Source organism: Theropithecus gelada, chromosome 8, assembly GCF_003255815.1.
Source record: "Theropithecus gelada isolate Dixy chromosome 8, Tgel_1.0, whole genome shotgun sequence".
Taxonomy (NCBI): domain Eukaryota; kingdom Metazoa; phylum Chordata; class Mammalia; order Primates; family Cercopithecidae; genus Theropithecus; species Theropithecus gelada.
Window position 1 is genome coordinate 12231746 of NC_037676.1, and position 22914 is coordinate 12254659.

Consider the following 22914-nt stretch of genomic DNA (forward strand, 5'->3'; position numbering starts at 1 on the left):
TTCATAGCCAGCTGTGGTTGGTTGAGACCTTTCTCATGACTAGTTCTGCCCAATAATTATTTTCTTTGACCAGGTACTGTTAATGGAAGTGATGTGTGTCACGACTGGGCTAGACCACATAAATGTCAATGCCAGACTCTTAGGAGTTATATATTTTTTCCTCCTGTCTCAGCATCAGGCATAGATCCCGGTAGTAACCAGGATCTCAGAGTAAGAGCAACGAAAAAATATTGAGCATAGCTCCCCACTGACCTATGATGGACATGGAGAATGGATAAACAATAAAATATACTTTTAAGCCACTAAGAGTTGGGAATTGGCTGTTAATCACATTGGCCTGTCCTAGCCTACATATAATACAGATACCCCTTGACTTAAAATGGGGTTATCTTCTGATAAACCAATCATAAGTTGAAAATGTCATACATCTAAAATGCATTTAATATACCTCACTATGGACCATCATAGTTAAGACCAGTCTACCTTACATGTGCTCAACACATTTACCTAAGCATACAGTTGGGTAAAGTCACATAATACAAAGTCTGTTTTATAATAAAGTGCTGAATATCTCATGTAATTTATTAAATATTATAGTGGAAGTGTAACACAGAATGGCTGGGTACTTGAAATACAGTTTAGAGTAAGTGTGTATCACTTTTGCACCACTGTAAGGTTAAAAACATTCTACATCAAATCATTGTTAAGCCAGGTACCATTTGTAATAGAGGTTTGGCCTGGCACACTGCCACCTAGAGAACCAGGGGCTACATTTTCCAATCGACTCTTACAACCCTGTGACTGTGTTTTGGCCAACAGAATGAAAAAGGATTTTAAGTATGCAACTTCCGTATGACTTGTTTGCAAGGATATCTATTCTTCTGGGCTTGTGCTTTCTCCTCAACGCTGGCTGGAAATGGCAATGTCTGTAGTAATGCTGAAAGCTTCATGTTGAGGATGGCAACCCACAACTTTGGTGCATGGGTGACTTAATTGATCCAAGGCAGCCTACTAGGTCAGTGCTTTATATGAGAAATATATAACTTTTCTTTTCTTTGTTTTTTTTGTTTGTTTGTTTTTTTAAAGGCGGGGCCTTGCTCTGTTACCCAGCCTGGAGTGTAGTGGTGTGATCATGGCTCACTGCAACCTTGACCTTCTGGACTCAAGCAATTCTCCTGCCTCAGCCTCCAAAGTAGATGAGACTCAAGGTGCAGAGCATCAAATCTGCCTAACTGAAAAAAAAAAAAAAAAAAATTTAGAGAAGGAGTCTCACTATGTTGCCTAGTCAGGTCTTTAATCCCTGAGCTCAAGTGATCCTCCCATTTCAACCTAAAATTTCTGTATTCTTTAAGACCCTGCATCTCTGGGTCTTTATTGAAATAGTCCATTATTTAGCCCAAAAAATACAACAACCTGAACATATAATCAGCAATAATTTATAGATACGTTTATATTGTATTCATACCCCAGAGATTATAGAATAAGCAGAAAATGTGACCTTTACTTTTATTATGTAGTTCATTCATTCATGTGTATATTCTATGAATATTACAAAATTGCTACAATGTGGATGGATGATACTTAGTGTGAAGAGAAATAATAAAATTAACAATGCAGGGTACTTCCCATGCAAGTGCTTACCATTTAGTAGGAAAAGGTAAAACATGTAAATAGTTTTAGAGAAAACTATGAAGCAGAGTAGAGTCAATACATCATGATATGGTGCATTTTGAAGGCAGTCAGACACAAAGTGAGATAATGATTTTTGATTATATCTGCTAATTATATGATGTTGGGCAAAAGACTCATATGCACAATGATGACTAGTAGGATTGATATAGTTATTAATTATGTAAGTTGCCTAGAAAAGTTTACAGCAAATAGTAGGCACTCAATTGAGGTAGCTATTATTAGTCGTAATCCGAAGATGTTTGCATAAGTAATGACATTTCAGATAAAGGATACAATTATAAGAGGTAGCAAAATTAGAGAAAATTTTGTAGAGGTAATTGGAAGAACACTAAAATTTGAAATCAATAAAAGATTTTTCCCAAAGGGAAACAGTTGATTTCAGACAGAGTTAAACAGACATATAGGAGAACAGGTTGAAGTGTACCTAGGATAAATGGGGTGTGGATGGGATTGGATAACGTGCAGCAGAAAAGATAGAGAAGGATGGAGGTGTATCTTCACTCTTCTCTCATTGCCTGCATACAGCAGAGCCAAGGATTGATCCCATTTTGGGAAATCTTGAAAGATATAATTCAGGGGTGACTTTTTGGAAAAAGAATCCAGGATTACAAATACAAATTGAGGCAGGGAAGGAAATGGTAAACAGGAGGTAGGTAATCCATTGAATCCCTTTTCCGGGACAGCAATATGTTCCTGGGAGAGAAAGCAAATGGCATCATCAATTTTTATTGTTAACTCACTAATGACAGATCTCTTGGCAAACAAACCAGTGGTATTTGCTAGCAGGAGAGTAACTGTCTTCTGATTGTTTTTCCCAAGCATAAATGTATAAACTTCCTTCTCTAGGATTTCATGAGCTCAAAAAACATGACAGTTATCTTTTTTTTTTTTTTTTTTTTTTTGAGACAGAGTCTCGCTCTGTCGCCCAGGCTGGATTGCAGTGGCGCCATCTCGTAGGGATGGGGTTTCACCTTGTTAGCCAGGATGGTCTCCATCTCCTGACCTCCTAATCCACCTGCCTCAGCCTCTCAAAGTGCCGGGATTACAATTACAGGCGTGAGCCACCACACCCAACCAGTTATACTTTTATGGGGAAATTCCAGAGAAAATTTCTCGTTATCTCTGTAACTATCGGAATATAAAAAATGTTGTAATGACCAGAGTGCCTCCTTCTGTGCATTGTAAGGAATGTGACTGCATGTGTCACTGGGAGAGCACATCTGTTGATACAGGACCAGTACACATCTGGGGAACTACATTGGAGACCCTAATACTTTACATGTTTTTCTGAGACTTGTGATTACTTGGATTCCTTAAATTATTAGTAAAGCTCCTCTAGGGAAATTCAAAGCTTTTCTCTCTAAAGAATCAAGTCTAAGTCTGTTGAAATGAATTGACAATTACAATTGTATTAATGTATGTAAGCATGGGGGAGTGCGGGAAAGAGATTACCCAGTAACTCAGTGAAGTACAGATGCTTATATACTCTTCCTCATGGGGTGGGGGAATGAGAAATGTAGGCAATTCTTTTGAGGGGTAGTAAGTGGTTATTAGGGAGAATGACTGGACCTCAGAGACAGAAATAAACTTGATAATGAATGGGATTTCAGAGGGGATGGAATGCAATTTTGTTCTCTTTGGCAGATCTAGTCTTATGGTAGATAACAGAATATCAAAGTGGAGCCTCTTCTAGCATTTGCTGAATTTCAAGAGCCTTTAATTTAAAATAACCAGCATACCAGGGGGCTAATTTTGGGGTAAAATTCCCTGGGCTCTTGTATTTGATACTGGGTAAGATCTCTGATTTGTGTGTCTGATGTCACAACGTGCTCTTTCATGTTCTCTCTGATCGGTGCATTGAGTAGGGTTGCATTTTAGATCCATAAATCACAATAGCTCAGATATTGTTGTTATTTTGGCAAGGAAAAGAAGAAATGGGGGAAACTATGCAGGCTTGTTGCCGTGTTTTCTGTCTATCAGCCTTTGTATGGAAAGGTGAAAATTCAAGGCGTAGTTACTGGAATGAGTCTTATCAGTGGGATTTGTAGGAAATCGATATATCTGGGGAAAATGGCTAAGTGGATAGACAAGGAGTCACAGGAAAAATGGCAAATTAAATAAAAATTCTATTCTCTGGCCATTGTTAAAAGCCCTTATGAAAGTGAGACTTCTATGAGAGGAGGAGGTGACAGGTGGAAACCTCAGCGAGACTACATTTTCTAGTTCTGAATAGCTTATCATGCCTCTTTGACAACTAGGAAAGATATTACTTTCACTAGCAAAATAACTCAGTTATTGCCCCTGGTTACTCACAAAATTATAAACACAGCTAGAGACCAGGTGCAGGTAACGATGGAATCTCAAAAGGATGCTTTCTGTTTAAGCATTAGGACACTGAAAAGCAAAATGTTAGAAAAGCCTGGGGAACAATTATTGACATGTTACTGCAGAAATAGCAATCAGGGAAATATGCTGATGATGATGTATATTGCTGAATGGAAGTGATTATTTGTGCTGATGACTGATCCCCAAGTGGCTGCAACTACTTATGAGCAAAGGCCTCTGGATGATCTGACATCTAATAAGCTGCAGTGAGTAAAGGCATGGGAGGTTTCCCAGTCTCTTTTAACTCTTGAAGGGCAGTGGTACTTTTGCTTGATCTATACTCTCTGAAGAAATTTACTCCCTTAATTAAAGGCTAAGCCATGAAAAAAGATAAGATGAACTGAGAGGCCAAGATCTCCATGCTTCATCTCTGCAAGAGATTTTAGACTTCGTGCAATGATTAGGTTAATATGGGGGACACGGGGTGTAAACAAAACTTTCTTAGGATTGTTAGCTATGGAATTTTAGCCCAGTGTGAAGTACATAGGAAAGTCATTTTTCTCAGTAACATAGCTTATGAATGTTAGCCCAGCGTAAAGTGGTAAGGAGGGTAATTTTGCTCTGAATGGCATGGAGGTGAACCTGAGAGGGGTCCCGGTGCTGCTCAGGCAACCATGGTAAGGGCAGAGTGATGAATTGGAAAGTGTGATTGCATAAGCATGGTCCCCCTGCCTTTTTATGAATGTGAGCTTGGGAGGCGTACTTTGTGCAAATAGGGAATGTTACCCTTTACAAGGAGGATATCTGCTAAATCTTTCTCATGTAGTTTTAATTGGCTGTGATAAACAAAAATCTTTAGATCCAAGACTTCCTTAGTAATGAACATGAAACAATAATTCCGGGAGGGAAACAAGAAATTATTGCTCTCATTAAGAAATGGTTGAGATGGGAGTTTCGATTCCTTTATTGTCCTTTTACTTGTCCAGTGTGGCCAGCACTTAGATAGCAGTGTTTAGAGGTGAATACTAGACTATCAAGGATTAGACAGGTTGATTCCTCTGATTGATCCAGCCGTACTCAATACAGTGGAGACTCTCCAGGAAGTGCAATAGGCCAACAAGGACTGGTATGATGTTACCTTCTTGGCAGACACATTTTTTTTCCATATCAGATTTGGAGTCCAGCCACATACAGTTTGCAATCTTGTGGAATGCACATTGGCCTTACATGCACTGTTTTAACATGGAGAAATTCGAATTCTCAGGCATATGGCTGCAATCCAATAAGGTAGGACTTCAACTTGAAATCCATTAGAGCAAGTGAGAGCACAGCACTGCACTGAGGGCATGATTATCACTGATTATCACTCAGAGGGAGAAGCGCTGGAAGACAAATGGAGGCTGGCTGGCATTTCCAGTTAAAATTGAACTGTCTGTGAAATTCCTGGAAATTGTGAGGACTGAGGCAACCAAGGCCATCCCCCTAACTGACAAATACATTTTCACGGGCTCTGCTGAGAGAAAAGACACGTGGACACTAGCAGGGCTATTCAACTACTGATATCAATTCTCTTCCTTTTCTGGAAATCCTGATGGATGCTCAACACAAAGGCACTAGAAAACAATAAAATATATAGAGGATCATGAGCAGAAATAAACATGCAGAGGTTTACAGAGGATGGTGGTTCAGGCAGCTCCACTTTGTCCTTATAATCCGTGGCTGAACATATATAGATCAAAGCCTTTGGCAGAACTCAAATAAGGCCAAGACATCTTGGGTTTTGAGTTTCTAAGCTGTCTGAAGCATCTGTTCATTACAGGCTGTTAGAAAGCAATTGTTAGCTTGTTAGGAGGCAGTGGTGAAAATTACCCTCACAAGAGAAGTCCGAGTTGAGAAATACCAACCACGTCTTGGGTAATGTCAGAGCCATTTGAATAGGGATGGAGAAGCCAGCAAAATTCAATTATTAAATGCAAGCATATTGAAAAGTGTGGTAAGGGGGGAAGTTCAGGAGGCATTGGTCACATATACAAGGAGGTTGGCTTTATGCAGCCCTGGTAGTAAATATACCTGAAGTCTGTGGATTTACTGAAAAATGTCACATACACACATTAATGTCACATACACATTAACTCTGTGTGTCTAATGGGATGTGTCAGAACTGAAGTGGCTCACTCTGCAAGTGATGGGACCGCACGCTTTGCTTAGAAGTGTCATAAGTTAACTTGGACCCAAATGTAACGAGAAAGTCCCTGGGCACAACTTAATGGAAGGTCCTGGCATTCCCCCTGCTTCATCTCTCTCTCATAACTTCTTACATATTTGAAATGATTAGTGATATAAGGTATCAGAATTATAGAAGTCTGACCTGATTGTGTGATTGTATGTTACCTCAATTACGAAAGAAAAGCTTTTCCTTTAAAAAAAAAAAAAAGTCTTAGTATATTCTGTCATAAACGAAGTAGTTTAAAAAGAACAGAAACGTATTTCTCATAATTCTAGATGCTGGGAAGTCCAAGATTAAAGCCTCAGCAGATTTGCTGTCTTGTGAGGACCCACTTACTCACAGACAGTGCCTTCTAGCTATGTCCTCATGTGGTGAAATGGTCAAGACAGCTCCCTGGGACCTGTCTTAGAAGGGTGCTAATCTCATTCATGAGGGCTCCACCCTCAAGACCTAATCACTTCCTAAATGACCCACCTCCTAACATCATCTCTTTGGAGGTTAGGATTTCAACATATAAATATTGGGGGAACATGAACTTTCAGCAAAAGATAATCACAAGACATTCCAAATCTGAAAATTAATGAAAATCAAGAAAAATGATACAATACCTTTGTTACTTGATACCAGACACATCTCTATGACACTTTCCTTTCCCTGCATGTTTTGGCTGCATCCTCTTTAATTACTCTTCACATTATAATCTTGAAGAATCATTTGTACAGTGAGAGTAGAAAGATAATTCTGTCTTTAGCATTATTTTTGGTGTCTTTTTTGTTGTTTTTGTTGATTGTTTAGACTAGGGGCCCATAAGAAAGAATATTTTGCTTAGAGTTTTACATTTCTGAGGAATGTAAAAATTATTCACAAAGTGTTTCTCGGTTTTCAAACCTTGTTTCTTCCCCACTACGTTTATATTTTGATTGGCAGTAATGTAGGACATCTACATGTCATCTGGTCCTGCCCTCCTGTTGTGACAACAGGAGAGTCAGCACAATGGGTGGTAGAAGTATTCCTAGGAGTCATTTCTACGCTCAGTGGCTAGCAATAACTTAACTACGCATGATACTGTCAACTGCACAAGCGTACCCCCACTAAGCACAAACTGAATATCCTGTCAGTTTGCCTTTCCTTGAACTGGAATTCCCCAAAACCCCTAAAAAGAGGAAGTAGGGGTAGAAAGCACAGCAATGATAACTATGTTGAAAAAGAAAATAAATTGTGCCAGTTTTGTATGTGATGTGTGAGCACAGTGCTAGGGCCCTTTCCGGGGTCTTGGAGGAAACCCATGCAAGTGAGGGACTGTATTAACCTTCAAAAACTTCATAGTAATTCTGCCTCTGAGTGGGGCCAGATTGTGAAAAGATTTAACTCATCAGGGAAAGCTGGGTTTCATGGAGTCAGCATCTAAAATATGCAAGGAACATTATTATGATCAGATAGTTTAGGTATTTAGAGAAATGTTTGAGCCAAAGATGTGTGATATGGATAAATGTGTTAAAATGACCAACTCAGTACTCATCAAATTACCTTGCTATTCTATCAAATCTCTTCAGAGAAAAATATCCCATCTTGGCAAGGCTTTCCTAGTAATGGGTTACTGGGGGATAGAAGAGTTATGTTGAAGAAGTAGGATCAGTTTCACTAGGGCTAAATACATTAGCAATGCATTAAATCATGTTCTGGCTACATCAAATGGTTATCACGTTCCTAAAGCACCACTGAAGGGATTCTAGCTCAATCTTTCAAGAGTATCAGACATTTCAGACTTCAAATCCAGTGCCCTCACTGTGATTGCTTTTGTATCCTGTCAAACAAGTCACCCACCATGAACAGGCTTCTCCATTTGAAAATTGGGGTGTGTTCAAAACATGGTCAACATTTTTGTTCTCTGTCAGTGGTGGTCAGGAAAAGAACACTCCTCTGGCTGCCAAAACTGAAACAGTCTTGCTGCAATGGAAGAACCAGCCCTAGAAATTAGTCTGCCTAATGATTTAAGACAGAGAAATTTGTACTGAATAAGAAATGGAAACACGGAGGCGTTAGTGGAATGCCTACCCCTTGAAATTGGAGACTTGGCCAGAACAGAGATCCTTACTCCATCTATTTCTCCACTCAGTGACCCTAGTTTAGGTGTGGACCAGGACGAATCTAGGTTGACTTGATGAATCTTCCCTATTCTGAGTCATAGACCTGTCCATTTGATTTCCAGTTATGCCTTTCCATTGTATATCTTAGACATTTCAAATTTACATCTGCCTCTGAACCCCAGATTTTCTTTACTAATCAAAGGCTCTAAAATCTGCTCCCCAATTTATTTTTCCCACATCAGTAAATTCTCCTACCTCCGATTGAACACCTAGTTTTGTGAGTACCCTCCCCTCTGCCTCAGTCTTACTGTAACTCTCTTATTGTTCATGTGTTTACCATAGTAACCTCCTCACAGGCTTCAAACCTTCATTTCAAAATATAAGCAGAATAATCTTGAAAAAGCAAAACAGAAGAAAGAAAATTGAACTCTGTTAGTCACCAACTTAAACTTATTTAATGGTTTCCCCCAGCCATCAGTAAGACATCCAATTTTCACAGTAGTCTCCAGGGATTCCTATGTTCTGGCCCTTGCCAATTTTTTCCAGCTTTACTGTCATCCTTGCACCATTCCTGTGATCCCAAAAGACTTGTAATTTGCTCTTCTGCCTCCATGCCTTTGCATAGCTTTTTGTGGCCTGGAATGTTCTCTCCCAACTTCTCTGCTCCAAGACTAACAATAAGTCATTCTTAAACATATCTCTTCTTTATGTTTTGGATTAAAGTGTCTTATGCTCTAAGTATTGGAAAAAAATTATTTAATATAATCTTACGCTAGAATAAAATTATGTGTTTGTCTATAAGAATAGAAACTATCTTATTAATTTTGTATTCCTAGTACCCAGATCACTCTTGAAATATATAAGGTATTTAAAAGATATATGTATATTCAATAAATGAGTCAACATAGGCTGCAAATAATACAGAAAACCACTCAGCCACTAAGAGATGCCATTTAAAAGAATAAGATATTTGTAAAGAGAGTAAAGCTTACTGAAAAAATCCTATAAACTCAGCATAAAATAAGATTGTTACCAACTAATGAGACAAAAGATAATGATGTCAAATATTAAATATCTTTGCATTTGATTTTTTTAACTGACTATAGACAAATACTGTGTTATATTCATCTAGGGATGTTTGGAACTCTAAGTCCAAACTGATTATATGACTGTGTTACATCAGAGGAAACCAAAGTAGGTAGAATCCATAAGTGAGAATCTGTATAACCCTTACACACACACAGGGTCTCTGTTAGGGCAGAGCCAAAAAAAAAAAAAAAAAAAAAATGGAATGAAGGATATGCATTTGAGACACATTTGGAACTGGTGCCCATTTGGTCATGGAAGAGGGTAAACAGTTTACTAAAATAGTCAGTACCTACAGGAGAAGACAATGCCAGGGCTCAGAATTACAATCATGCACTCTTATTTGAGATTATATGTTTCACAGTGGTTGCAGTCTCCTTTATAAAATGTCTAAAAATGACACCCTACTTGATGGCAATTGAACTTTAAAAATGTTATTAATCAAAACCTCCTCTGCATTTAGTACTGTTTTAAAATGTCATTTTAATTTTGTATTGTCATAAATAATTAGAAACATAACAGTAGTATGTAAAGGTGTGCAAGATGCGTTGGATCAGTTTATTGACAATATTTGGTGCTCACATGAATTCATGGGTCTCTTGCAGTGCCTAAAGGGATATGTGCATTACAGATGGGAAAAATACTTCCTTCTTTCAAATAATCATGTTGGATGCCCTTGAGACAAGTACTATTAGTTCACTTTTTTTTATTTTTTATTTTTTTTTGTTTTACTTTTTTAAATTTCTTTTTTCGTTTTATTTATTTATTTTATTATACTTTAAGTTCTAGGGTACATATGCATAATGTGCAGGTTTATTACATATGTATACTTGTGCCATGTTGGTGTGCTGCACCCATCAACTTGTCAACACCAATCAACTCGTCATTTACATCAGGTATAACTCCCAATGCAATCCCTCCCCTCTCCCCGCTCCCCATGATAGGCCCTGGTGTGTGATGTTCCCCTTCCCAAGTCCAAGTGATCTCATTGTTCAGTTCCCACCTATGAGTGAGAACATGCGGTGTTTGGTTTTCTGTTCTTGTGATAGTTTGCTAAGAATGATGGTTTCCAGCTGCATCCATGTCCCTACAAAGGACACAAACTCATCCTTTTTTATGGCTGCATAGTATTCCATGGTGTATATGTGCCACATTTTCTTAATCCAATCTGTCACTGATGAACTTTAGGGTTGATTCCAAGTCTTTGCTATTGTGAATAGTGCCACAGTGAACATACGTGTGCATGTGTCTTTATAGCAGCATGATTTATAATCCTTTGGGTATATACCCAGTAATGGGATGGCTGGGTCATATGGTATTTCTAGTTCTAGATCCTTGAGGAATCGCCATACTGTTTTCCATAATGGTTGAACTAGTTTACAGTCCCATCAACAATGTAAAAGTGTTCCTATTTCTCCACATCCTCTCCAGCACCTGTTGTTTCCTGACTTTTTAATGATTGCCATTCTGACTGGTGTGAGATGGTATCTCATTATGGTTTTGATTTGCATTTCTCTGATGGCCAGTGATGATGAGCATTTTTTCATGTGTCTGTTGGCGGTATGAATGTCTTCTTTTGAGAAATGTCTGTTCATATCCCTTGCCCACTTTTTGATGGGGTTGTTTTTTTCTTGTAAATTTGTTTGAGTTCTTTGTAGGTTCTGGATATTAGCCCTTTGTCAGATGAGTAGATTGCAAAAATTTTCTTCCATTCTGTAGGTTGCCTGTTCACTCTGATGGTAGTTTCTTTTGCTGTGCAGAAGCTCTTTAGTTTAATTAGATCCCATTTGTCAATTCTGGCTTTTGGTGCCGTTGCTTTTGGTGTTTTAGACATGAAGTCCTTGCCCATGCCTATGTCCTGAATGGTATTACCTAGGTTTTCTTCTAGGGTTTTTATGGTATTAGGTCTAACATTTAAATCTCTAATCCATCTTGAATTAATTTTCATATAAGGAGTAAGGAAAGGATCCAGTTTCAGCTTTGTACTTATGGCTAGCCAATTTTCCCAGCACCATTTATTAAATACGGAATCCTTTCCCCATTTCTTGTTTTTCTCAGGTTTGTCAAAGATCAGATGGCTGTAGATGTGTGGTATTATTTCTGGGGACTCTGTTCTCTTCCATTGGTCTATATCTCTGTTTTTGGTACCAGTACCATGCTGTTTTGGTTACTGTAGCCTTGTAGTATAGTTTGAAGTTAGGTAATGTGATGCTTCCAGCTTTGTTCTTTTGACTTAGGATTCTCTTGGCAATGCAGGCTCTTTTTTGGTTCCATATGAATTTTAAAGCAGTTTTTTTCCAATTCTGTGAAGAAATTCATTGGTAGCTTGATGGGGATGGCATTGAATCTATAAATTACCTTGGGCAGTGTGGCCATTTTCATGATATTGATTCTTCCTATCCATGAGCATGGTATGTTCTTCCATTTGTTTGTGTCCTCTTTTATTTCACTGAGCAGTGGTTTGTAGTTCTCCTTGAAGAGGTCCTTTACATCCCTTGTAAGTTGGATTCCTAGGTATTTTATTCTCTTTGACTCAATTGTGGATGAGAGTTCATTCATGATTTGGCTTTCTGTTTGTCTGTTACTGGTGTATAAGAATGCTTGTGATTTTTGCACATTAATTTTGTATCCTGAGACTTGCTGAAGTTGCTTATCAGCTTAAGGAGATTTTGGGCTCAGATGATGGGGTTTTCTAAATATACAATCATGTCATCTGCAAACAAGGACAATTTGACTTCTTCTTTACCTAACTGAATACGCTTTATTTCTTTCTCTTGCCTGATTGCCCTAGCCAAAACTTTCAACGCTATGTTGAATAGGAATGGTGAGAGGGGGCATCCTTGTGCCAGTTTTCAAAGGGAATGCTTCCAGTTTTTGCTCATTCGGTATGATATTGGCTGTGAGTTTGTCATCAATAGCTCTTATTATTTTGAGATACGTTCCATCAATACCGAATTTATTGAGAGTTTTTACCATGAAGGGCTGTTGAATTTTGTCAAAAGCCTTTTCTGCATCTATTGAGATAATCATTTGGTTTTTGTCTTTGGTTTTCTTTACATGCTGGATTATGTTTATTGATTTGCATATGTTGAACCAGCCTTGCATCCCAGGGATGAAGCCCACTTGATCATGATGGATAAGCTTTTTGATGTGCTGCTGGATTCGGTTTGCCAGTATTTTATTGAGGATTTTTGCATCGATGTTCATCAGGGATATTCGTCTAAAATTCCCTTTTTTTGTTGTGTCTCTGCCAGGCTTTGGTATCAGGATGATGTTGGCTTCATAAAATGAGTTAGGGAGGATTCCTTCTTTTTCTATTGATTGGAATAGTTTCAGAAGGAATGGTACCAGCTCCTCCTTGTACCTCTGGTAGAATTCAGCTGTGAATCTATCTGGTCCTGGACTCTTTTTGGTTGATAGGGTATTAATTATTGCCTGAATTTCAGAGCCTGCTATTGGTCTATTCAGGGATTCAACTTCTTCCTGGTTTAGTCTTGGAAGAGTGTTAAGTGTCCAGGAAATTATCCATTTCTTCTAGATTTTCTAGTTTATTTGCGTAGAGGTGTTTATAGTATTCTCTGATGGTAGTTTGTGTTTCTGTGGGGTCGGTGGTGATATCCCCTTTATCATTTTTTATTGCATCTATTTGATTCTTCTCTCTTTTCTTCTTTATTAGTCTTGCTAGTGGTCTATCAATTTTGTTGATCTTTTCAAAAAACCAACTCCTGGATTCATTGATTTTTTTGGAGGGTTTTTTGTGTCTGTATCTCCTTCAGTTCTGCTCTGATCTTAGTTATTTCTTCCTTTCTGCTAGCTTTTGAATGTGTTTGCTCTTGCTTCTCTAGTCCGGTTGTTCCTTTCTATGTTTAGTGCTTCCTTCAGAGTGTCTTGTAAGGCAGGCCTGGTAGTGACAAAATCTCTAAGCATTTGCTTATCTGTAAAGGATTTTATTTCTCCTTCACTTATGAAACTTAGTTTGGCTGGATATGAAATTCTGGGTTTAAAATTCTTTTCTTTAAGAATGTTGAATATTGGCCCCTACTCTCTTCTGACTTGTAGAGTTTCTGCAGAGAGATCTGCTGTTAGTCTGATGGGCTTCCCTTTGTGGGTAACCCGACCTTTCTCTCTGGCTGCCCTTAACAGTTTTTCCTTCATTTCAACTTTAGTGAATCTGACAATTATGTGTCTTGGAGTTGCTCTTCTCCAGGAGTATCTTTGTGGTGTTCTCTGTATTTCCTGAATTTGAATATTGGCCTGCCCTACTAGGTTGGGGAAGTTCTCCTGGATGATATCCTGAAGAGTGTTTTCCAACTTAGTTCCATTTTCCCCCTCACTTTCAGGCACCCCAATCAGACGTAGATTTGGTCTTTTCACATAATCCCATAATTCTTGAAGTCTTTGTTCATTTCTTTTTCCTGTTCATTTCTTTTTCCTCTTTTTTCTTTAGACTTCTTTTCTCACTTCATTTCATTCATTTGATCCTCAATCGCTGATACTCTTTCTTCCAGTTGATCGAGTTGGTTACTGAAACTTGTGCATTTGTCACGTATTTCTCATGTCATGGTTTTTATCTCTGTCAGTCGGTTATGGCCTTCTCTGAATTGATTATTCTAGTTATCCATTCTTCCATTCTTTTTTCAAAATTTTTAGTTTCTTTGCACTGGGTACGTAATTCCTCCTTTAGCTCTGAGAAGTTTGATGGAAGCCTTCTCTCTCTCAACTCGTCAAAGTCATTCTCCGTCCAGCTTTGATCCATTGCTGGCGATGAGCTGCATTCCTTTGGAGGGGGAGATGCGCTCTTATTTTTTGAATTTCCAGCTTTTCTGCCCTGCTTTTTCCCCATATTTGTGGTTTTATCTGCCTTTGGTCTTTGGTGATGGTGATGTACTGATGGGGTTTTGGTGTGGGTGTCCTTCCTGTTTGTTAGTTTTCCTTCTAACAGTCAGGACCCTCAGCTGTAGGTCTGTTGGAGATTGCTTGAGGTCCACTCCAGACCCTGTTTGCCTGGGTATCAGCAGCAGAGGCTGCAGAAGGTAGAATATTGCTTAACAGTGAGTGTACCTGTCTGATTCTTGCTTTGGAAGCTTCGTTTCAGGGGTGTACCCTGCCGTGTGAGGTGTGGGGTGTTGGTCTGCCCCTAGTGGGGAATGTCTCCCAGTCAGGCTACTCAGGGGTCAGGGACCCACTTGAGCAGGCAGTCTGTCTGTTCTCAGATCTCAACCTCCATGTTGGGAGATCCACTGCTCTCTTCAAAGCTGTCAGACAGGGTCGTTTGCATCTGCAGAGGTTTCTCCTGCATTTTTTTTTTGTTTAGGTATACCCTGTCCCCAGAGGTGGAGTTCACAGAGACAGGCAGGCCTCTTTGAGCTGCTGTGGGCTCCACCCAGTTCGAGCTTCCCAGCAGCTTTGTTTACCTACTTAAGCCTCAGCAATGGTGGATGTCCCTCCCCAAGCCTCTCTGCTGCCCTGCAGCTAGATCTCAAACTGCTGTGCTAATGAGGGTGGCTCCGCAGGCGTGGTACCCTCTGGGCCAGGTGTGGGATATAATCTCCTAGTGTGCCCTTTGCTAAGACCCTTGGTAAAGCACAGTATTGGGGTGGGAGTTACCCGATTTTCCAGGTGTTGTGTGTCTCAGTTCCCCTGGCTAGAAAAAGGGATTCCCTTCCCCCTTGTGCTTCCCAGATGAGGCAATGCCTCGCCCTGCTTCAGCTTTCACTAGTCGGGCTGCGGCAGCTGACCAGCACTGATTGTCTGGCACTCCCTAGTGAGATGAACCCGGTACCTCAGTTGAAAATGTAGAAATCACCTCTCTTCTGTGTCGCTGGTGCTAGGAGCTGGAGACTGGAGCTCTTCCTATTCGGCCATCTTGCTCCACCCCACTATTACTTCACTTCTGTAACATATAATGTGTTTTTTAGAAGCACCGTAGTTTATCCTAGAAATACATGTTTTAATATGTTATGGAACACATTGAAAACCAGGTCACATATTTAGCTATTAATCTGCCTCCTCTAAACCTTTAAAATTTATTATATAAAACACTATATAAATAGACTTTAAAGGAAGAAATTAAAGTAGGCTTTTTTAAATGTGAAAGATGTCTCACACCTTTAATCCCAGCACTTTGAGAGGCCGAGGTGAATAGATCACAAGGTCAGGAATTCAAGACCAGCCTGGCGAATGTGACAAAACCCTGTCTCTACTAAAAATACAAAAATTAGCTGGGCGTGGTGGTGGCCGCCTGTAATCCCAGCTACTTGGGAGGCTGAGGCAAGAGAATCGCTTGAATCTGGGAGGCGGAGGTTGCAGTGAGCCAAGATGACACCACTACACTCTAGCCTAGGTGACAGAGTGAGATTCCATCTCAAACAAATAAATGAAAATAAATAAATGTAAAAGAAACACCAAGATGTGTGGATCGTTAAGTGTTAAATGTCTAAAATAACTGTTTTGTGTGTCCCTGGATAAATCCATCTACAGTTTCTATGTATGTGTCCAAATTTCTTTTTAGAAGCTTATTGAATAACATGGGACCACAAACACAACTGGATTTCTAATTACATAGGCAGTGTTTCTGCCTCTACATTAGGTTGCATCTAAAAGTTAATTGGGGATGAAGCTTTCTTAATTAATCACATATTGATGGGTTAATAATCTCAATGCACAAGTAGACTGATTATCTTAACTTACTGCACATATATCCCATAGAGCTAGAATTGTTAGCCTGTAATGTTGGTTTTTCTATATTTTAAAAGATACAAATTTAGAACAATGAGAGAAAGGCATCAAAACCTAGTCTTAAATTGATTGTGTTTGCAAAAGCTTTGCCTTAGGTGTTTTCATAAACCTGAGTTTGCACAATTTTTATTTGGAAAAACGTAACCTAGGAAACTATTGAAAAGCAATGCTTTTTAAGTAACAACAATTGACACTAGCTCCTTATTACTAATCTTATGAAATCCAAATGCCCCTATCTACTAACCATATTATTTCAATAGGCCATCTCGTTCTCTAGTTTCATCTCTTTATTTTCAATTAGTCTTCCTTTTCTAACCAAATCCTTAAGTTTTTCTTACTTGAACATCTATTTTTATATTTTGAACTTTAAATTTCATTCTCATTTAAATGTTTTCCATGAACAAAGTAAAACCAAAACATATTAAAATTTATTAAAGATTAGCCCTCCTTTTGTGCGTTGGAGCCATACTTAACTTAGCTCCTGCAGTTACCCTTCCTTGCACTTGTGTCAGGGCTCAGAACACAATACCTCAATATATGATACCTTGGCATACTAAGTATTTTAAGCTAAAATTGAGAGGACAATGGAAGCAAGATGGTCGCTGACCTTTTCTTTCTCTTTCTCTGAACTTTTCCCTCCAGTAAAGCATGGTCGTAGAAGAATTCTCTGACCTATGTTGTTTGAAAGTAGGTTGTAGGACCCCCATTCCAGAGGGATCCAGCCCTATACCTGGAAGCCATGAAGAATCTGGACAAACAGGCCTTGCTAAATTAGTACTATTACAGTATACCCTTTAGTCCTCCCATCACACTTCTGCATGACCACCTGTAAAAATACAGTTTTCTCTGGATCTATCTTTACGACTTCATTTCTGAAGGCTCCACTCTCACTTAAAATTTTAGTTAAATATAGTTTAATGATTTCCCCTTGTTAATTTGTCTTTTATTACAGGAGTCTCAGCCATGAGTATTGCAATGAATGAGGAAAAGGTATTATAGCTGACCCTTGAACAATGCAGGGATTAGGGTCACAGACTTCTGTGCAGCCAAAAATTCACATATGACTTTGACTCTCCAAAAACTTAGTTACTAATAGCCCATTGTTATCTGGAAGCTGTACCAATATGATCAGTAGCCAACTAACACACTTTTTGCCTGTTCTATGTATTGCATGTTGTATTCTTATAATAAAGTAAGCAAGAGAAAAGATGTCACTAAGAAAATCCTAAAAAAGAGGGAATATTTAATATTCATTAACTGGGTCATAGTAAAGGTCTTCTTCCTCATTGTCTTCATATTGAGTAGCTAAGGAAGAGGTGGTGTTAGTCTTGCTGTCTCAGGAGTGGCAGAGGTAGAAGAAAATCCACATATAAGTGAACTCACAGTTCAAACCGATGTTGTTAAAGGGCCAATTGTACACAGTTTCTGGGAAGCAGGATGTTGAAGTCTTTGGCCATTATTCTGCATATCAAACACTTAAAGCAATAAACCAATTACCAACAGAAAAATACATAAAGCAATAGCTTCAAAGACACTGAACGTAAGGCAATGGATAACAGTGATCTCTGAGATACAAAAAACAAAGGAGGAAATAATCATTTTCCCAGTATTGACAGTTTTCAGGCCACAGAACAAGCAAGGAAATCCCAGGCATAACCCTGAGTTGAGGAGTTAAGAGTCCTGGGAGATCAAGGTTGCTAGCATTGACAGGACAAAATACCAGAGAAGATAGAAGTACATAGACAGCTCCAGAGATCCTTAGACGTCTCCTTAGGGAATTCAGCCGAGTGACAGTGCACTACCCAAACCTTGGGAAAGAGCCATCAGAAAGGATTAGGAGTAACAGTCCCTGGCTTTCACATAGGGTCAAGAGGCACACCCTTTTTCCGGGGACTGACAGGAAGATGAATATTTGGGTAAAATACATGTAAGTTTCTTGGCTCAGTAGGGAAGAATAATTAACACTAGGCTGAGTACCGCTCAATCAAATCTAACAAATCTTAAAAACATAACGCAAACTCATCAAACATTTTCCAATTAACTGCAACCCCAAACAAAACTCAAGAACATTTATAGAAATATAAACATCTATCACCTACAAGCTGATGTTCACATTATCTGGTATTCAATAAAAAATGACCCAGGCATACAGAATAGCAGGAAGATATAAACCATAAAGAGGAAGAAAACAATTAAAAATGACTCAGTGAGACAAGGTGAGATAAAAATACAGTGAAGATTTAGCAATCTTCCTTGTATTATAATGGAAACTAATAAATGTATTATAATTGAAACTATCTAAAATGAAACAGAATTATTACAGTTAAATAGGAAGAGTAAGTCATTATAAGATAACTATAGTTAATAATTACATAGTTGCAAATTGCTGGAAAGAGGATATTGAATGTTCCCAATAAAAAGAAATATATGAAATGATGGATGGATATGCTAATTACCTTGATCTGATCACTATACCTTATATGTATGGAAACATCACTATGTACCCCCATGAATATGTATAATTATTTGTCAAGTAAAGACAAAATAATTAGCTAAGTTAACAGATTAGCCTAATAATATATATGTAACTGGAGTTCTCAAAGTGAGGGTATGTGTGCAGAAAATATATTTAAACAAGTAGTAACTATTGCCTTTCTGAATTTGGTAAAAATAATAAATCCATAAATAGAAGAACCTCAGCAAAGTCCAAACACAAGAAACATGAAGAAAATGATACTGAAACACATAATATTCAAATTCTCTAAAAGCAATAAAGATAAAAGCAAACGTAAAAATGACACATTATATACAAAAGAACAAATGTAAAAATATGACTTTTGGCAGGGGGAGTCAGGAACAATGCATGTGAGAAGAGTTGAACAACATCGTAGCATACTAAAATTTTAAAAAATTTAAAAACTTACCAACCTAGAATTTTATCTCCAGTGAAAATATCTCACAAAGTGAAGGCAAAGTAAATACTTTCTCAGAAATATGAAAGCTGAAATAGTTCTTCACTGGCAGAGTTCCACCCTGAGACCCGTTAAAGAAAATCCTTGAAGAAAAAGGAAAATAATGAAACTGAAATACAAATCTATACAAAAGAATGATGCCACAGAAAATGACAATTATGTGAGTAAATGCTTGTATTAGTTTTCTAGGACTGCTGTAACAAAGCACATCAAACTGGGTGTCTTAAACCACAGAAATTTATTGTTTCACAGTTCTAGGGGCTAAAAGTTCAAAACAGGTGTTGACAGGGCCATATTTTCTGTGAAACATTTAGGGAAGAAGTATGCCTTGCTTCTTTGTAGCTTCTGGTGTTTGCTGGCTATTCTCATCTTCCTCAGCTTGCAGATGCATTACTGTAATTGAGGTAGGAAGCGGGATAGAACTCCAGAGGTGGGGCTTGGACACTGGAGCACATTGAGGACTAGTTAAAACAGGGATGAGGTGGAAGCAACTTTTCATAAAACATGCCCAGCAGTGTGCCATGTCAGTTTACCATTGCCATGGCAAGACCTGGGAGTTGCCACCCTTTTTCATGCAATGATCCAACAACTCCAAAGTTACTACGCTTTTTTTTTTTTTAAAAAGAAATTTCTGCATAAACTTCCCCTTAATCTGCCTGTGATTAAAGGTAAGTATAAATATGACTGGAGAACTGCTCTGAGCTGCTAGTCTCTGCCAAGGGGGTAGTCCTCCTCTGCAGAAACAGTCACAGAGCTGTAACACTGCCAGAGCTGGAACATGGCCACTTCAGTAAAGCTGTTTTCTTCCACCACTGGTTCATCCTTGAATTCTTTCCTGGGGAAGCAAAGAACCCTCCCAGGCTAAGCCCCCGTGGCTAAGCTCCAATGTGGGGCTCACATTTAATTGGAGATCCACCCTACTTTAGGATGGTAACTTCTTAACATGGTATCTGTGGTGATCCTATTTCTCTTGCAGTTAAGACTTCAACATATCATTTGGGGGAATACAGTTGAACCCACAACAAGACATATGGATGTTTTTCTTAGTATCCAAATTTCTTTAAAAGATAATTGACTTTAAAATAATGCAACTTGGATTTATTCTACTTAATGACTCCAGGCATTCTGTTAAATAGGTATAATTGTTTCTATGTTGAAGTTATTTAAGTTTAAAAACTGTATATTCATGGATGCTATTTTTTTTTTATTTGATTTAGTTTTAGTTGAGCTCTGGAGAAAATCTAGCCAGTACCTACATCACTGATGTGAACCCTTGCATATTGTAAATAGATTAAGGTCACAGCATTTTAAAAATTCCTTAAAAGTAAGTTGGTCACTCAAAAATATGTAGCTAAACAGAATGAAGTATTAAACTAAATGGAGACCCTCAGGAGTATAACAGATTCCATGGACAAGAAAACGCTTCTGGCTCAATGGTTTGCTTCAGTTTGTGACAGAGAACTTGTGTAATATACACACAAGTAGTGAATGAAGAATCTCACAGACTTCCAGGTAAAAAAATGTGAAGTCAGACCTTAAAATACCAAATGGATTATTGTTTTCTCCCAACAGTCTCTGTCCCTACAGATTTCATCTCATAGTGACTACATTTCATTAATTAGAACAGGAGACAGGAGAGTAAAGAAGGTATTTTTTTTTTATTTTGTTGTTTGAAAATTGTAAAACGTTGCAATCATAATGCCCCTGTGTATACTGTCCGCTAGGCTTTATTGCCTGATTGCCTTCTGCTACATGCATTAGCACTACTACCTTTGAAAGACACACACACACACACACACACACGCACACATAAATATACATCGTGGAACTTTTGGTTTAATCACCCACCCATGGTTTCCAGGGTCGTAAACCATTTAAGTCAAAAGCAATCACCAGTGCCCTAGACACCACCCTCATAAAAGCAGAGAACTCCCTGGCCTGGGTCAGAATGTGCCTCTTCCATGCTCCATGGACTCTTGGAAAAATATTTTTATTATGTAATTCCCAGCACCTGGAAATGCTGTATTTTGTGGAGAACTAGAGGGAATTTTAACTTGTCATAATCTCACAGGGGAGATCTCAACATCTCAAAAGAGAGCTCCCACTTTCATTATCACAGAACCATTTCAGTCAGAATGCCTTAAGAGATTGTATAGAAGAAAAATGGCCTAGAAGGGTTGATTTCACAAAAATTAATAGAATAATAAGACAAAGCAAGGATAAAGTAAATTCAGAATGGAAATAGGCTTTGATAACGCTTCTAAAATTATTTTTGAAACAGCATTAGCTGTTTGGAATACTAGTCACAACTTAAGCCTTGAGAACAATTAAAATCCATCTACGTCAGCTTGTGATTTAAATGTGCAGCAAACAGTAATGAAGTGGAGCAAAGGAAAATGCAAATTTCGTCAAAGGCAGTTTGAAGATTCCCAACATTTTATAGACCACCTTAATAGACATAGCTATCCAAATGTGTATTTTTGTTTGCATTTTAATTGCAATGAGTCATTTAAGCTGCCATTCCAGCTTACCCAGCATACAAAAAGTCACAGGCTATTTCAAACTCCGTAGTTTTCCAGAATTCCATGAGCTTTTGGAAGATAATCTTGTGCTGTATGAACAAGAAGCTCAGCAGTCTTTAAATAAAACACCAGAATCATCTGCACAATCCGGTGAAACAATTCTTTGGGATGTTCACACAGACTCAAATCCTAATCATCAGGAAAAAGATTCATCTAGTAATGAGAAACAAACTATTAGTCTGCCAGTTTCTACTAGCAAATCAAGGAAAGATTCTACAGAACCAAAGGCACGTGTAGAAAGTATGGAAGAGAAAACAGTTTAGTTCAGAATAGAAATGAACGTTCTGATGACGGTTTCAAATATGAGCTTCATAGACAAAAAGATGCCTGACAAAGAGCCAAATTCTGAAAATAATCGTAGTAGTAGTGATTTAGTCAATGGACACAGTGAGGTAGAGGAAACACCTTTAGTTTGATCAGATCCTGCTTTGAAAATTGATGCAAACAGAATCAGGACAGAAAATGGTTCCATTTTACCTAGCGTTGTACCACAAGAATACAATACCTTACCAGTATCTCAGGCACCTTCCAAACCAAATCTGACAAGTGAACATACTTCATATGGTTTGATTTTAACAAAACCAGTTACCTTGATGAACAATATCTTAGTAGGCCCAAATGCAGAAAATTTCTTACTGATAGATGCCTGTTCTGATCAAGATAACGTGTGTAAAATATTAGTGAAAAGATGTGGCAAATGCCTGACCACCTACTGTAATGCAGAGGCACTTGAGGCTCATCTTGACTGATAAAAATGTTTCACAAAGATCTGTCAATCAAGCAGTAGTGTGAAAAAAGCACTATAAAAATGCATCATCAGTTTGCTATTTCCCTGATGGCCTTAATTTTAGAGTGGTCTCGGATTACTAAAGATAAAGACAAAACACGTTTTCTAGAATGAACTCAGAGGAGATGGAGTGGCGTAGACTCTAAAAGGGTTATTATAAAACTCCCGAAGTACCAGTTCTCCAGAAAACCACATTTTAAAAAGTTTATGATGATTAATAGCAGCAGCATGTTCAGTTTCGCTTATATGAGAAACATGTTTAGGCAACTCGGTGGAAAACCAGCTAAGGCTATACAGAAAGGGAAAAGTTAACCCATTATTAGAAAGTGTGTGTGGGGTGTGGGGCTCGTTTACAATAATTATCAATTTAAAGTATTTTATTCTACAACAATCTAAAACAGGGATAAAAAGAACAAAA

At 38.3% G+C, this 22914-nt stretch overlaps 1 pseudogene; it reads left to right on the forward strand.

Annotated features, from left to right (window-relative positions):
- LOC112629846 overlaps positions 1-22458 on the forward strand; it is a 51386-nt pseudogene extending 28928 nt beyond the window's left edge.
- Positions 22459-22914: the final 456 nt, after the last annotated feature.